Source organism: Balaenoptera physalus, assembly GCF_965194825.1.
Source record: "Balaenoptera physalus genome assembly, chromosome: Y".
Lineage (NCBI taxonomy): Eukaryota > Metazoa > Chordata > Mammalia > Artiodactyla > Balaenopteridae > Balaenoptera > Balaenoptera physalus.
The window spans coordinates 10,966,259-10,983,758 of record NC_138904.1 but is presented as its reverse complement, the minus strand read 5'-3'; positions in this window follow the sequence as shown (position 1 = coordinate 10,983,758).

Genomic DNA, 17,500 nt, shown 5'->3' with positions numbered 1-17,500 from the left:
TAAATGTAATTTATTACATTGGCTTTCTTATGATGAACCACTTTAGCATTTCTGTATTAAATCTCACTTGGTCTTGTTGAATTCTTTATTAAATATGCTGTTGGATTAAACTGAGTTTTGTTGATCATTTTTGCATCTATATTCGTGAGATATTTGTCTGTAATAAAAGAAAATTTCACATATTTAGGTATGGGGAACTCATTCTGGCTTATACATAATTTTACTTGAATTTTATGCTAACTAAAACAGACTGTTTGTGGCCTGTCATACATACTTTGAACATATGCTTTAATTGTTAAAGAAAAGGATGCACTGACTAGAACTAAAGAATGTCTATGTTAAAAATAAAAGCTAAATGCCTCCTATGCCTCCTTTGCTGGGACACCAATGCTAGTACTCCTTCAACAATAAGAATCCCCTTTCCCAGGTGCCAGTGGTACAGGCTGATCTTTTTTTTAAACCTCGAGGGAATATATCCCTGACTTGCTTGATGTTCTTTGTTCCAAGAAGCTATAAAACTGTGTTGGAAACCATGCTTTTCCAAAGCAGTTCCTTAGAGTTGTCTGAGAGGCTGTTCTGTGCTACAGTCCTCAGTTTGGCTCAAATAAAACTCTTTTCTATTCCTATTATAGCTTGGCATTGATTATTTCTGTCAACATCTGTAATATTCTTTTCTTGAGATGTCTTTATCTTGCTTGGTATCAGGTTAATTCTGAACTCATAGAATAACTGAGAAAGTGTTCCCTCAAATTTTTTGGAAGAGTTTGAGAAGAACTTGTATTGATTCTTTTTTATATGTTTGACAGAATTCATCATTAAAGCCCTATTGTCCAAGGATTTTCTCTTTTGGAAAGTTTTGAATTACTGATTCAATGAGTTTATGTGTTATAGGTCTGTTAAGTTTTTGATTTGTTTTTGAAACATTAAATAATTGTGTGTTTCAAGAGATGTGTTCATTTCTTCTTTTTTTTTTTTTTGTCCATTTCTTCTCATTTTTTAGCATATCCTTGAAACTAGTATTGTGACATAACATGTTATATCCTAGAGAATGTCCCATTTGCAGTGGAGAATGTTAGATATAGTTGGTTTATTGTGTTGTTAAGTTCTGTATTTCCTTTGTTGTCTTCTGTTTAGTTGTTATATCCACCACTGAAAGTGAGATACTGAAGATTCCAACTATTACTGTGGAACTGTTTCTTCCTTTGATCCTGGCAATTTTTGCTTCATATATTTTGATGGTTTACTATAAGATGCATAAATGTTTATACTTTTGATATCTTCATGGGGTACTGACATTTTAAATTTATAATGTCCTTTGTCTTTTGTAATAGTTTTGACTTAAAGTCTATTTTGTATGACATTAAAATAACCACTCCAGTAATCTTTTGGGTATAATTTGCATGAAATATCTTTTCCAACCTTTCTATTTCAATCAATTTGCATCTTTGGATCTAAAGTGAGTCTCTTGTAGACAGTACTGTGTTTGATAATCTTGGTCTTTTGATTAGAGAGTTTAATCTATTTTAAGTATTTAAAATAGACTAAGGAGGGGCTTACTTCTGCAATTTTGCTGTTTGTTTTCTCTAAGTCTTATAGATTTTTTTGTCCCTCATTTTTCTATTACTGCCTTCCTTTTTGTTTATTTGATTTTTTTTGTAGTTAAATGTTTCGATTTCCTTCTATATTTCCCTGTCTATATTTAAAATATTTTCTAATTTGTGATTATCATGGAGATTACATTTAACATTCTGGAACCAGAACAATCTAGTTTTAATTTATCCCAAATTAATTTCAATGACATGCAGAAACTTTGTTCCAGACAGTTCAATGCTTCCTCTTTCTGTTATTGATGTCACAAATTACTTCTTTCTACATGTTGTGTCCAATAGTATATGTTAATAATTTTTTTTAATGATTTTGTCCTTAAAATCATGTGGAAAATAGTTTGCTTACAAACCAAAATTACAATAACACTTGCTTTAATAATTTCCTAGGTATTTATCTTTACAGACCCATCTTTATTTCCTTTCCTTTCCATTTTTTTTATTGTGGTAAAATATAGAAATAAAAATTGCCATCTGAACCATTTTATGTATACAAATCAGTATTAAACACATTTGTAATGCGCTACCCTCATCACCATCCATCCCTAGAACTTTCTCCATCTTGTAAAACTGCTTCTCTATACCCTTTACATAATAATTCCAACTCCCTCCTTCTCTACAAAGCCCTGGCAACCACCATTCTACTGTGTTTCTATGAATTTGACTACTTGAAGTACAGTATTTGTATTTGTCTTTTGTGTTTGGCTTATTTCACTTAACATAATGTCCCCAAGTTTAATGCTTGTTGTAGCATATGTCAGAATTTTCTTCATTTTAAGTCCAAATAATACTGCATTGTATGTAGAAGCCAAATACAGTTGATCCTTAAACAACACAGGTTTGAACTGCTCAGGCCCTTATATGTGGATTTTTTTCAAAAAATATGTGTTACAGTACTACACAGTCTGCTTTAGTTGAATTCACAGATGTACAACCAGGGATAGGGAGGGTTAACTGCAAAGTTATAAGATAATTTTTGACTGTGTATGGGGGGGGTGTGCCCCTAGCCTCTGCATTGTTCAAGGGTCAACTGTATGGCTTATTTATTTGTCTATGTTTCAGTTTCTTACACCTCTTGACAATTGTAAATAATGCTTCCATAACCATGGGTGTACAACTATATATTCAAGACCCTATTAATTCCTTTGGGTATACACCCAGAAGTGGAACTGCTGTGTCATATAGCAATTCTAACTTTATGAGATATTGCCATATTGTTTTCCACAGTAGCTATAACATTTTATATTCTTACCAAGAGTCTACATGGGTTTCAGTTTCTCCACATCCTCACTATTACTGAGGATGCCATAATAATAGGTGTGGAGTGCTATCTCTTTCTACTTTTTAATTTGCTTGTCCTAATTATTAGTAATGTTGAACATCTCTTCTTGTGCTTATTCATAATTTGCACATCTTCTTTGGAGAAAGGTGTATTTGAGTCTTTTGCCCATTATTGAATCCTGGTTTTTATTGTTGAGTTTTAGGAGGTTTAAAAATGATATAATTCCTTATAAGATATATGATTTACAAAAATTTTCTTCCCTTTTGTGGGGCATCCTTTTACTCTTTTGAAAGTGTATTTTGAGGCACACATTTTAAAGTTTTTTTATGAAATCCAATTTGTGTAATATTTCTTTTGTTGTCAGTGACTTTGATGTCATATATAAGAAAAAAATTGCCAGATTCAATAAGAAAATTTCACCCTATGTTTTCTTCTAAAAAATTATAGTTTTTGGTCTTACATTTAAGTCATGGATCCATTTCAAGTAAATCTTTGACTGTTGGGTTAGGGAGGGATCCAACTTCATTCTTTTGCATGTGGATATCCAGCTGTCCCAGTAAAATTTGTTGAAAAGACTGTCCTTTTCTCATTGAATATCTTGGCATCCTTGTCAAAAATTATTTCACCAAATATGTGAGGGTTTATTTCTCAACTCTCTTCTCTATTCATTTAAACTATATATTTGTTTTTATGCAAGGCCCACAATTTTTTTTTTTGATTTATTTATTTTATTTTTGGCCGTTTTGGGTCTTTGTTGCTGTGTGTGAGCTTTTTCCAGTTGTGGTGAGCAAGGGCTACTCTTTGTTGTGGTGCGTGGGCTTCTCATTGTGGTGGCTTCTCTTGTTGCAGAGCACGGGCTCTAGGTGCACAGGCTTCAGTGGTTGTGGCTTGTGGGCTCTAGAGTGCAGGCTCAGTAGCTGTGCCACACAGACTTAGTTGCTCTGTGGCATGTGGCATCTTCCCAGACCCGGGCTTGAACCCGTGTCCCCTGCATTGGCAGGAGGATTCTTAACCACTGTGCCACCATGAAAGTCCCGAGGCCCACACTTTTGATAACTGTAGCTTTGTATTAGTTGAAATCAGGAAGTGTGAATCCTCCAGCTTTGATCTTCTTTTTAAAAATTGTTTAGACTCTTTGGGGTATCTTGAGATTCTATATGAATTTTAGAATGCGTTTCTTTTGGTGTTTCTGCAGAATACATCATTAGGATTTTGAAACGTACTGCATTGAATCTATAGATTGCTTTGTGTACTACTGACATTGAGAGAATAAAGAAGACACAAATAAATGGAAACACATCCCATGTTCATGTATTGGAAGACTGAGTATTGTTAAGATGTCAGTAGTACACAAAGCAATATTTTGTAGTTTTCATTTTATCATCTTTCACCTCCTTTGTTAATTCTTAAATATTTTATTTTTTTGGATGCTATTTCAAATAATTTTTTTTCTTATTTCCATTTCCAATTTTTACTGTAATGCAACTGATTGTTGAGTTTTATCCTGCTATGCTTCATTAAATTTTTGCTGTTCTTTGCTGTATTTTCATTTATTCTAATAATTTTATCACATAGCCTTGTAAGATTTTTTTATATATAAGTTCAGATCATTGGCAAAAGAGATAGTTATATTTATTTGTTTTGTATGTTGTGTTCTTGTTTTCACATATCTCTAAGTAATTTTTAAGTTCCCTATGATTTCTCATTTGATCCACTGGTTGTTTAAGAGTCTGTTATTTAATTTCCACTGATGTTATTTTTCAGCTTTCCTTCTGCTACTGATTTCTAACTTTATCCCAATATTGTCAGTTAAGGTACTTTGTATGATAATATATTTTAAGAATCTATTCAGACTTAATTTGTGGTCAGTCATATATTTTATCCTGGAGTATGTCCATGTCTCATGTACACTTGAGAAGAATGTACATTCTGCTGAGTAGTGTTCTACGTATGTCTATTAACTCTAGAGGGTTTATTTTTTTTCCCTCCAATTATGTCCATTTTTGCTTCATATATTGTGATGGTCTGTTATTAGATGTATAAATGTTTATAATTGTTATATCTTATTTCTCTATTGAACATTTTATTAACATATCATCTTTGTCTCATAAACTTTTTTTACTTTATCATATCTGTAATTAGTATAGCCACCCATGCTCTCTTTTGGTTACAATGTTCATGGAATATCTTCTTCCAACTTTTTACTTTCTACCTATTTGTGTCTGATTCTAACATGAGTCTCTTCTAGTCAGTACATAGTTTGATCATGCTTTTCAATTCATCTGCCAATTTTTCTCTTTTGACTGTAAAGTTTAATCCATTTACAACTAACACAATTACTAGTAAGGATAGACTTACTTCTGTCATTTAGCTATTTGTTTTCCATATATCTAACAGTTTTTCGGTTTGTCATTTCTTGCATTGCCATCTTCTTTTGCATTTAGTTGATTTTTTAGTAAAGTGTTTAACTTTCTTTCTTATTTCCTTTTGTGATTACAATAGGAATAACACATAAAATCCTAAAGTTATAACACTCTAATTTGAATTTATAGCAGCTTAATTTAAAAAACATTTAAAAAAATGTTCTTTCACAGCTCCAGTCCTAACCCTTTTAGTTTTTGATGCCATAAAATTACACTCCATACATGTATGTCTCAAAACATAATTTAATAATTTCTTTCAATATGTTAGTGTGCTAAGTTATATAGAAGACAAAATGTGGATTTGTGAGCCAAAGTTATGATATTAGCTTTTATAATTGCCCATATATTTATATATTTTTACTGAGATGTTTATTTCTTCATATGGCTTTGAGTTATTTTCTAGTGTTCTTTCATTAAACCTATAGGATTTCATTTCGCATTATTGTAGAAACGTCTAGTAAAACAAACTAACTTAGCTTTTGTTTTCTAGGAATGTCTTTTTCTCCCTCCCCTCTTTTTTTTTGAAGGACAGTTTTGCCTGATATGGGATTCTGATTGACATTTTTTTTTCTTTTAACACTTTAAATATATTAACCCATTGCCTTCTGGATACCACCATTTCTAATGAGAAATATGATGAAATTTATTCACAATCTCTTGTTTTTGTGGTTTGCTTCTCTTCTGCTGCTTTCAAGATTCTCCTTTCATTTTTGACTTTCAAAAGTTAGATTATAATATGTCACGTTGTAGGTCCCTGAGGCCATCATATTTGGAATTTTTTCACTTCTTGTATATTTATATTTCTGTCTTTCATCAAATTTGAAAAGTTTTCAGCCATTATTTCTTCAGGTATTGTCAATGCCCCATTCTCCCTCTCTTCTCCTTCTGGAATTCCTACAATGTATATATTAGTTCACTTGATGATATTCCACTAGTCCCTTAGGCTCTGTTCATTTTTCTTCAGTCTTTTATTCTTTGTTCCTCAATTCCTCAGACTCAATAATTTATATTGTTATATATTTAAATTCACTGATTCCATCTTCTGCCTGAACAAACTTGCCTTTGACTACCTCTAGTGAATTTCTCAATTGACTTCTTTCATTTTTTTTTGTTTTGTTTTGGTTTGGTTTTTTATTTCACTTACAATTTAATTCAGACACTGTTTTCTTGATTTTCTTCATGTCTTTATTTAGTTTATGAATATCTTTAAGCCAGCTGTTTTAACATTTTTGTCTAGAAAATTAGCTATCAGGTATTTTCAGTGATTACTTCTGTTGATTTATTTTTCCCTTTGAATGGACAATACATTTATGGATTTTTACATGCCTTATGATCTTTTTGGTTGTTGATAACTGCATGTTTGAATCTAATAATGTGATAAATATGGAAATTAGATTGTTCCACTTCACTAAGGTTTGCTAGTTTTTGTTGTTGTTACTGTTGTTGTAGGTTGTCTCTGTGCTGAAGATCAACCTGAAGTTAAATTTTGTGTCTTCTGAGGTCTTTTATGAGCCTGTGACTTTTCCTGAGCATGCACAATGTCTTTGTAAATTCTCCCGTATACGTGGTTGCTTTTGAAATTCTTAATGTTTAATTCAGTGTTCCCAAAGGGGAAAAGTAGAAAAATAAAGCGAGTGCAGTGAAGGAGTGCTGGTTCTTTAGACCTCTGGAAATCACTTCTCCTGGATTGAGAGGGGCTTGCAATGATGGGAGAAGTGAAGCAACAATGGCTACCCACCTCTTTATCTGCATTTCTGGGATCAGAAGCAGCAACCAGCAGTCAGAACACAGATCTCTGATATTTGGTGAACAGGGTCCTTTTTACCCACCTGTTTCTTGCAAACTATTTGCAAGCTTCTCTTGAAACCTGAGTGCAGCTGCTTGTAATAAGATATTAAATTGACCAAAATTAACCAAGATTTACTATCCAAATGTTTTTGTTTTTTGGTTTTTAAAAATTTATTATTTATTTATTTATTTATTTATTTATTTATGGCTGTGTTGGGTCTTCGTTTCTGTGCGAGGGCTTTCTCTAGTTGCAGCAACCAGGGGCCACTCTTCATCACAGTGTGCGGACCTCTCACTATTGCGTCCTCTCTTGTTGTAGAGCACAGGCTCTAGATGCGCAGGCTCAGTAATTGTGGCTCACGGGCCCAGTTGCTCTGTGGCATGTGGGATCTTCCCAGACCAGGGCTCGAACCCGTGTCCCCTGCATTGGCAGGCAGATTCTCAACCACTGCACCACCAGGGAAGCCCTATCTAAATGTTTTCCTAGAAATTGCATGCCTTCAATAGACTCCAGAATTTCAAAATTGTTACATCAGATAAACTCTTCTTGTGCAAATGTGGTCTAGGTGGAGGGATGGATTCCTGGTGCTTCCTCCTCTGTCTACCAAGAATCCTCTCTCTAGAGGCCTTTATTTCTTCACACAGTCTTGCATTATTGTCTAATATTCTTCAATTCAACCTGAAGGCCTCCTGTTAACATTTCTTGCATGCCAGATCTACAAGTAGCAAACTCTTTAAGCTTTTGTTTATCTGGAAATGGTTTAATTTTTTCCTATATATGAGGACAATTTTCCCAGATATAGAATTCTTGATTGACTTTTTTTTCCTTTAAACACTTTGAATATATCAGCCCATTACCTTATGGCTTCCAAAGTTTCCGATGAGAAATTAAATGAAAATCACTTCTATGTGACACTTCTCTAGTGCTGCTTTGAAGAGTCTCTCTTTGTCTTTCAACAATTTGACTATTATGTATCTAACTGTAAGTCTCTGAATTTATCCTACCTGAAATTTTTTGAGCTTCCTGAATTTGTAAATTCATTATATTTCAACAAATCTCAGCTTTTATTTCTTCAAATGTTTTCTCCACCTATTTCTTTCTTTCCTTCTGGGATTCCCACAGTGCATATTTGCCTGTATAATAGAATCTCCCTTGTCTGTTAGGTTTATAAAATCTTCATCTTTATAAAATCTGTAATGTCAGTTTCTTACACGTTCCAGAAAGAGAGGTTTCATTCTTCTTCTATTCATCTTGCTGAAATTTGTCTACTTTATAACCTCTCCAAAGAACAAATTTAGTGGTTGATTCTATTTTTGGTTCATTTAAAAAATATTATTATATTTTTAATTCTCCTAATTTTGATTTATGGATTTCTGCCATTTTTTTCCTAATTTTTTCAACTCAAATGTTTTGTTGTTGTTGTTCTTGTTGTTTATTCTGCTATTTGGGAGAATATCTCTCAAACAGTTTACTCTGAGACATACAAGTTAGCTTATATAAGTTATAATTTAGCTTGTTTAATATAAGCTATAAATTGTGTTAGCTTATGTAAGTTATAAGTTAGCATATATAACTAGTCTTTGAGTTTTATACAACCAGTATTTTTTATTACAAAAATAATGTGAGATAATTAAAGGTAATATAGGTTATATTGGCCTCCAAAATCCCCCTTTTCTCAAACTTTCACTGTTCCTGCAGTAATATAGGTATCTTTTCATAATTTTTTCTGTGGTCGTATAAACATTTATACACTTTGGTGTTTTGGTTTACTAATACACCAAGGACATCCCCCCAAAATAAATGTGGATCTAACATTATTCTTAAAAAGAGCTGCAAAATATTCTAACTTCTTAATTTTGTTAATGTTTTGAGTAGATTTGAACTATAAATTTGCCTCTAAGTACTACTATAAATTCATCCCTCAGTTTTTAGCTTTTTTTTTTTTTTAAAAGATATGGCAATTTATTATTTACTTTTTATTTATTTATGGCTGTGTTGGGTCTTCGTTTCTGTGCGAGGGCTTTCTCTAGTTGTGGCAAGCGGGGGCCACTCTTCATCGTGGTGCGCGGGCCTCTCACTATCGCGGCCTCTCTTGTTGCGGAGCACAGGCTCCAGACGCGCAGGCTCAGTAATTGTGGCTCACGGGCCCAGCTGTTCCGCAGCATGTGGGATCTTCCCAGACCAGGGCTCGAACCCGTGTCCCCTGCATTGGCAGGCAGATTCTCAACCACTGAGCCACCAGGGAAGCCCAGTTTTTAGCTTTAATATACTGTTTAATGAAGATTAATATACACAGAATTATAAACATAGTATCATTTACAGCTGAATGAGTTTTCACAAACTAAACATAATGATTTACCCTCACTTCTATACCATATCTCAAAGGTTTTCTTTCTAGGGTTAATTTTTAATTTGATTCTAAGTGTTTTCTGATTTTTGTTGTGTTTTTTTCCTATGACTCACTGTTTACTAGTGACACTAAACTTACAATCTTGGATTTTTCTAGTTAGCCTTGTTACTGTTTTTTTTTTTAAAGATAATTGTCCCAAAAGCTAAGAAATGTATCAACAAACAACTTCCAAGGGCCATTTCAGTTTTTGTAAATACAGGCATATCTCATTTTATTATGCTTCACTTTACTGCACTTGGCAGAGATTGTGTTTTTTACAAATTGGAAGTTTGTGACGAGCCTGTGCCGAGCAAACCTTTTGGCACAATTTCTCCAACAGCATTTACTTGCTTCATGTCTCTGTGTTATATTTGGGCAATTCTCACAATATTTCATACTTTATCATTATGATTATATTTGTTATGTGATCTGTGGTCAGTGATCTTTGATGTTACTACTACAACTCACTGAAGGCTCAGATGTACATACCTTAATTTAAAAATACTAGATTGCTAAAAAATGCTATGTACATTTTTTTAAAGACATAATGTTATTGTACATCTAACAGACTACAGTATAGGGTAAACATAACCTTATATACACTAGGAAACCAAAAAAATTGTCTGACATTTTTTTGCAATATTTGCTTTATTGTGGTGGTATGGAACCAAACGTACAATATTTCCAAGGTATGCCTTTTAAGTTTTATTAGAACTCAGATATAGCAATTTGCTGCCTTACTGTCAATGGCTATGTTCAAGGTGTGTTGGCTGAAAGTAGCCGAGAGAGATATCTGGCCCACAAGCATAAAGTATTTATAATCTAGGGCTTTATAGAAAATGTTTGCCTACCCCAGTCTAATAAATTAGTATGGACCTAGCTTGAATCAAATTTATAAATGTTCAAAGTGTTCTTTCCAGTCGTTGGGTATGATCTTCTACATTTTATCTTTAGATCAAGCTTGCTGCCTATGAAATTCAAATTACCTTTTTTCTTAACTTTTGTCCATTTGATATATCAGCAATTAATATATTTGCTATTTTCTCCTTAAAGTTCTGTCACTTTTGCTTTACATAATTTGATATTATATTTTAGTTGTTATATCATTATTAGATTAAATTTATCTTATTTTAATTATGAATAGATTCTTTTATTTCTATGTGATGAAGCTTTTTTTATTACTGGTATTAGGATTTTTGTCTTAGTCTATTTGTCTGATATTAATGTGGCTATACTCTTCTAATTCCTTGATCTCAATCACTATGTCCTTGTGTTTTAGATGTAACTTTTATAAGATGGACGTGATTTGATTTTGATCCTGTCTGACATACTGTGTCTTCTAATAAACAAGGAGAGTTCCTTTATATTTGTTGCAATTACTGATAGATTTGGATTGTTTTATAGTTTTATTATGCATTTATTAATTCTGATTATATTTTTTTTCCTTACCTTGCTGCCATCCTGCATTTTTTTCAGTGGGATATATATTTTCCCCTTTTTTCCAATGGAGTTTTATTCTCATTAGCTTGGAAGTTATGGATTCTATCTGGTATTATTGTGAATTCCAGCTATTTTACACACATGAATGTTACAAAGTTAATTAACACATCACCATGATACTGAAAAATAAAATAAGCTTAGAAGCATTTACCCCATCATCCCTTCTAACTGTGTGCATTTGGGACACATAAAATTGCATTCATCCCAGTGTATATACACATATGTACCCTAATAAACATAATTTATACATGTATGTATGTATGTATATGTGTATTTCTGAATAGTATTTTAGACATATCTTTACACCTTTACATATTGAAAATTATTTTATGTTTCATTAGATTTCTTTATAAATTTTTTGCTACCTATGTCTGTGTGTTAGACCTTCCATCACTTATCTTTTGTCTAATATTTATACTTTAGCATTGCCTTTGCTGTGAGCATACTCTATTTGTGTTTACCTGCAAATATATTTATTTTACTGTGTCCTTGAAGACAGTTTTGCTAGGTATAGAACTCTAGGAGGAACTGGTGTTTTATCTCAGCATCATCCTCTGGTTTCTACTTTTTCAGCTGAGAAAACACCCATCAGTCAAATTGCAATTTCTTGTATGTAAACTATTTTAATTTTTTTTTTCTGTCTTCTCTTGAGCTCTTCTCTTTCTTTGTGTTGTTATACATTTCCACCCTGATGTATCTTTTCCCCTGTGATGTATTTTTATATATTCTTCTAGAATTCATTAACATTTCTGCATTTTGGAATTGAAGTAAAAATTCTATAAAGCTCTCAGCAACCTATCTTTTCAAACTTTTGTTCTATCCATTCTTTCTAAAATGAATGACTCCTGATACATATAACATAAATGAACCTTGAAAACATTACGTTAAATGAAAGAAGTCAGACACATAAGGTCACATGGTATGATTTCATTTATATGAAATATCAGAATAGGATATAACTCCATAGAGACAGAAAGAAGATTAGTACTTTCCAAGGGTCAGAACGGGGAAAGTGGTGATGACTACTTAATTCGCACAGGGTTTTCTTTTGCAGTAATAAAAATGTTTTGAAACTAGACAGAGGTGGTGGTTGCAGGACTTTGTGAATGTACTAAATGCTACTGAATTGTTAATTTAAAATCGTTAATTTTATATTATGTGAATTTCACTTCAATAAAATTAATTTTTTAAGAAACTAAAGATATATGAAAAAGAACGAGAAAACAAAAGTTTACTACTATATATTTTGCAAGGTAAAATAACTAGCCTTCTTATGTGTATTCGGCAGTGTTCTTCAGAGGAGTAAAACAACAGGATATAAACTTTTTTCTCTGCAAAGTATTTATCACCTGATTGTGGAGGCTGCAAATTTCCATGAAACTGAAACTTCAGAAAGCTGGTAAGGTTCAAAGGCCTGAGAGCTGGAGAATAGAGAGGGTTGGTTCCAGTGTGAGTCTGAAGACCAGAGAACCAGAAATCCCAAAGGCAAGAGAAAATCCATGTCCCAGCTTCCATAGTCAGACAGAAAATTCTTTCCTTCTCCACATTTTTCTTATATTTAGGCCATTAATGGATTGGATAATTCCCATTAACATTGAGATAACCATCTGCTCTATTCGATTCAACAATTCAAATTTTAATCTCTTCTGAAAACACCCTCACAGACACACCCAGAAATAATGTTGTACCAGCTATGTGAGCATCCTTTGGCTCAGTTAAATTGCCACATAAAATTACCCATATCACTATGATATATTTTCTTCCTGCATTAACATTTTTAGGGACCTTTAAACATAGTCCACAATATCCTTCCTTATAGTTTTTATCTACTATATTTTATGGAATTCTTGGAGTCTTAGTTTTCTATCACTTAGTAGCAAATTACCACAAGCAATAGGTTAAAACAATAATATTTATTATCTAAGTTTTCATGAGAAAATAGTCTAGGCATTACCAAGCTAGATTCTCTCCACAGGGCCTTACAAAGCCTACAAAGTTTCAGCTGAACTACATTCTCATCTGGAGGTCCTTCAGCATTATTTCCTGTCAGTAATCTGTGTTTGTTTGGTGGAAGACAAGGGGGTAGAGTCAGCAATTCAGGGTAATTTTAACCCCCAGAAGACATTTGACAATGCCTGTGGATTTTTTAAATTTTCACAACTGAGTGAAAGGATGTTGTTGGCCTCTAGTGGGCAGAAAACAGGGATGTTTCTAAGTATCCTACAGTGCATAGCACAGTTCTCCATGACAAATAATCCTCAATCTCTAAGTAGCACCAAAATTGAGAGAACCCTACATATACATATAAGAAAGAAAGGATCCATCACATAAGGTGACTTGAATACCAAAGGAAAATTATTTCTCCCAAAATTTCCCACAAGTCTATAGGAGTTTATTCCTTTGAGTCTAGCATACACGTTTTATTGACTACTTTTAAAGGCTGATATTCTTAGGAGAGGTGATATGTTGAGTTACTAAATACACTGAGAACCCAGAGGTGGTTTGCTCTTATGAGACAATAACAGGATAGAGCAAGCACAACAATTTTGTTTGGGTAGCACATTCAGGAGTGGGAGAGGTCTTTGAAATGAGAGAGAGGCTGTTGAAAGGGGCTCTGGAGTCTTTAAGTCTGAACTTATTTGTTGCTTCACTTCCTTATGGTTGGTTGTCTTCAAGAGCATTCTTAAATTAATGAACACACAAATCGCAAACTGTGTTCAATGGTGTGTGTGTGTGTGTGTGTGTGTGTGTGTAGGAATTGTATTTTACATTAAATCTATAAGATGATTCCTATAAAATGAGGTGTGCATATTTGCTAATTCTCTACATAATGAGAAATAATGTGGATTATTCACCCCAATAATTCAAGCACTCTAAAGTTTACATTTAGCTCACAGACTTATAGAGGACAAAAATTCCATAAGAAGCTCTACACTTAGTCCTTTAATTCAGCTCTTTTTTCATATGTCTGCTTAAGTAGGCCCAGAATAATTTGAAACACTAGTATCAGTTTTTAAAAATCCTTTTTCCCCAGTCCCTTTTCTACTTGACTCGAAAATACTTCCAACAGCTCTCCTTTTTCTCTCAGAACAGCTTGAATATGTGGCCTTTGGATGTTTTCTTTTCCTACTGGATTATGTATTCTGTGTACTGAAATGTTTCTTATTGCTAAATTATAGTTCTTTGCAATGAAATTTGGGTTTAATTAAGAATTTAGCAGAAACTTTCAAAAGTAATTTAAAGACAAAAACTATCACCAAGAACATCACACTGCAGTGTGTTAGTTTGAGACACAGCTTCCCTTAAAATTTGGGTTTCCTGACATCTGTTTCTTCATAGTGACATACTGTAGTACTTAATTTTTTCAGTCACAGATCAGCCTGAAAGAATTCCCAGAGAAATTTAATTTTGTCATCCCACTCTTTCCTGTCCTTGTTTGAGTCCTGCTATCTAAATTTTCTTAGATTTAAATGGGAACATTTTTGTTGAGAATGACTTGTAAATGTAGTTGAATCGTCAAAATTTCAGATTCCTTTTCCCCACCAAAAGGCACCAAGGAAGACTCTGCTTTACTTGGAAAATACTTCTTAATATTGAACATTGTGATAATAAAATTTTAAAAATATTTTTACCAGTTATTTTTAAAACATACAGCTATTTATTTAAACTATTAAGAGAAATATTTACATCATTAAAATCTCATTGTGTCTGTCACCATAATTATTAATGGAATTATCTTTCTTGATCATTTGAAGGATTCTACCCAATAGTGATATTAACTGCTTTTCTCATTTGGTTGGCATCTGTCATACCTGGGGACCATCCTGGACTTTGACTTATAGTGTGGGTAAAATCTTTCACTTATATGGCCAAATAGTCTACTTCCATAATTCAAATTGCATTTGAAATACCCAACACTCTAACTCATTGTATTAAGATGTGGTTGGAAGCCAAAGTGGTCTTGAGTTAAATTTTCCTTTTTTAAAATATACCAAGATGTTTCAGAATCTTTTGTCACTGTTACTTTGAAATTCTGTTAGTGAGTCTGTCATAATCAGCAATAGGACTTTAAATTTTTCTTCAAATATGCCTGGCATAAAGATTTAGTTATTTAGATAGGCTCTCCATTTATTAAAAAACAAAGAAGAAGGGGCTTCCCTGGTGGCGCAGTGGTTGGGAGTCTGCCTGCCAATGCAGGGGACACGGGTTCGAGCCCTGGTCTGGGAGGATCCTACATGCCACGGAGCAACTAAGCCCGTGAGCCACAACTACTGAGCCTGCGCGTCTGGAGCCTGTGCTCTGCAACAAGACAGGCCGCGATAGTGAGAGGCCCGCGCACCGCGATGAAGAGTGGCCCCCGCTTGCTGCAACTGGAGAAAGCCCTCGCACAGAAATGAAGACCCAACACAGCCAAAAATAAATGAATTAAAAAAAAAATACAAAGAAGAAGAAGATGAAGAAGTAGTGAACTCAGAGAACACAATTCCATTTAGTTAGTGCATTGATTTTCTAATGTAATATGCTTTGTCTTTGACATATGATGAAAGTTCCTGCATTTATGAGATGACAAAGGGAACATTGAGAAGACACATTAAATTTTGTTTCTAGTGAAGAGTGCAAAACTATAAACAGTGTGTTTTAGCAGAAGATACCTTCCCCAGAAACTGTTTTGGCTCTTCCTCACTGCTTTTGGTTAGAAAATTAGGTTAAGAAAATTCTCTGGGTAAGACATAATTCAGAAAGTGACTTCAGAAAGTACTTCTATCATGCTTTTCTTCCATCTTTTTAGTATGGCAATAGATATAAATGTTTAAAATATATAAAACAAATAAAACAAAATTTCTTTGCAGAAAAATACAAATGCTTTCTTTTGTATATTTATTTGTTGATGCTACAAATTGTAAAGCTCTTGAGGCCATAAGCAATGGTTTTTTTGTCTTTTTTCACCATTACATATCATAATGGCATATAGCAGGTGCTTATATGTTTTTGGCATACAGCAGGTGCTTAACCAATGTGTATTTGAAAAAAAGAGCAAGCTTATTTTAGGGTACCAAGCAAATATTCATTGCCTATTGTGTCCAGCCATTCTACAAAGGACTTTTGGGGGAAGGGCAAGAGAATATAGTAAGATTTGATATAGTTCTGACTTTCAAGGAGATTTCAAGGTAGCTGGGAAGACAGATATAATATATATCCAAATACACAAATAAGTGCTTACCTAGCTCCTCGGATATAGACTCAAAATCTTATAGAAATGTACAATCTTTGCAGCTTTAAGAAGTCTGGGAAGAGTGAAGATAAAATAAATTTTCACATATTGAGATATAGGAAAGTCATTCTGGCTTATACATGAGTTAACTTGAATTTTTATACTAGCTAAAATAACCAGTTTGTTGACTATCAAGCATACACTGTACATCTGATTTAAGTATTTGGGAAAAGGACACACAGGCCAAAAGTAAAGAATGTCCATGTTCAAAATAAAGATTAAATGCCTCTCTTCCTGGGACTCCAGTGCTGGTCCTCCTTTGATAATAAAACCCCCTTCCCAGGTGTCAAGGCCATACTTACTCACTGTGTACATGCTGGTCTCCGCCTTCCTTACTTCCTTCCTTCCTCCCTCCCTCCCTCTCTCTCTTTCTCTCTCCCTTCCTTCATTCCTTCCTTCCTTCCTTCTTTCCTTCTTTTCCTTTCTTCTTTCTTTCTTTCTTTCTTTTTCTTTCTTTCTTTCTTTCTTTCTTTCTTTCTTTCTTTCTTTCTTTCTTTCTTTCTTTCTTTCTTTCTTTCTCTTTTTCTTTCTTTCTTTCATTCTCTCTCTCTTTCCTTCCTTCTTTTTGAAACCTTGAAGAAATGTAACCCTAACTTGTTTAAAGTTCTTTGCTCTGACAAGATATAAAACTGTGCTGGAATCCATGCATCTCTGGATAAGTTTCTCTGGGAAGTGTCCAAGTAATCTAGGAAGCAGGCTTTTGAGCTAGTCCTCGGTTTGGCTCAAAAATCTCTTTTCTATTCTTATTACTGATTGTTCAGTGATTATTGTCATCAACATGGTTACTACATGAAAGAAATGTGTGGCTTAAAATAACGTTTTGTGGATGACATGGAAAGAAGTAGTGAATATTCTAAATGGGGTTCAGAGGGAAAAGTTCTTCTTCATGAAGAAAGATATGGCATACTTAATTAGTTTGGGGTACAAATAGTGAAGGGATTAAACTATTTGGTGGCATTTGGAAATATTTGCATTTGAATCTGAAATGCTGGCAATCCTGTAGACTGTGACATGAGATATGACACGAAGATGAAGGTGGTGTTTAAGAAGAATATTCTAGATGAGACTTCAGGACAAATGGGAACTTGGCAAAATGACTCAGGAATATTGGTTAGGAGGCTGTTTCAGAGTATTCAGACCCTCAATGTTGCATGCTGACCACATTTTCTTGGAAGAACAAACTAATTTACTAAGCCCACAATTCACACACTAATTTCATCAGGAAATACCATCACAAACAC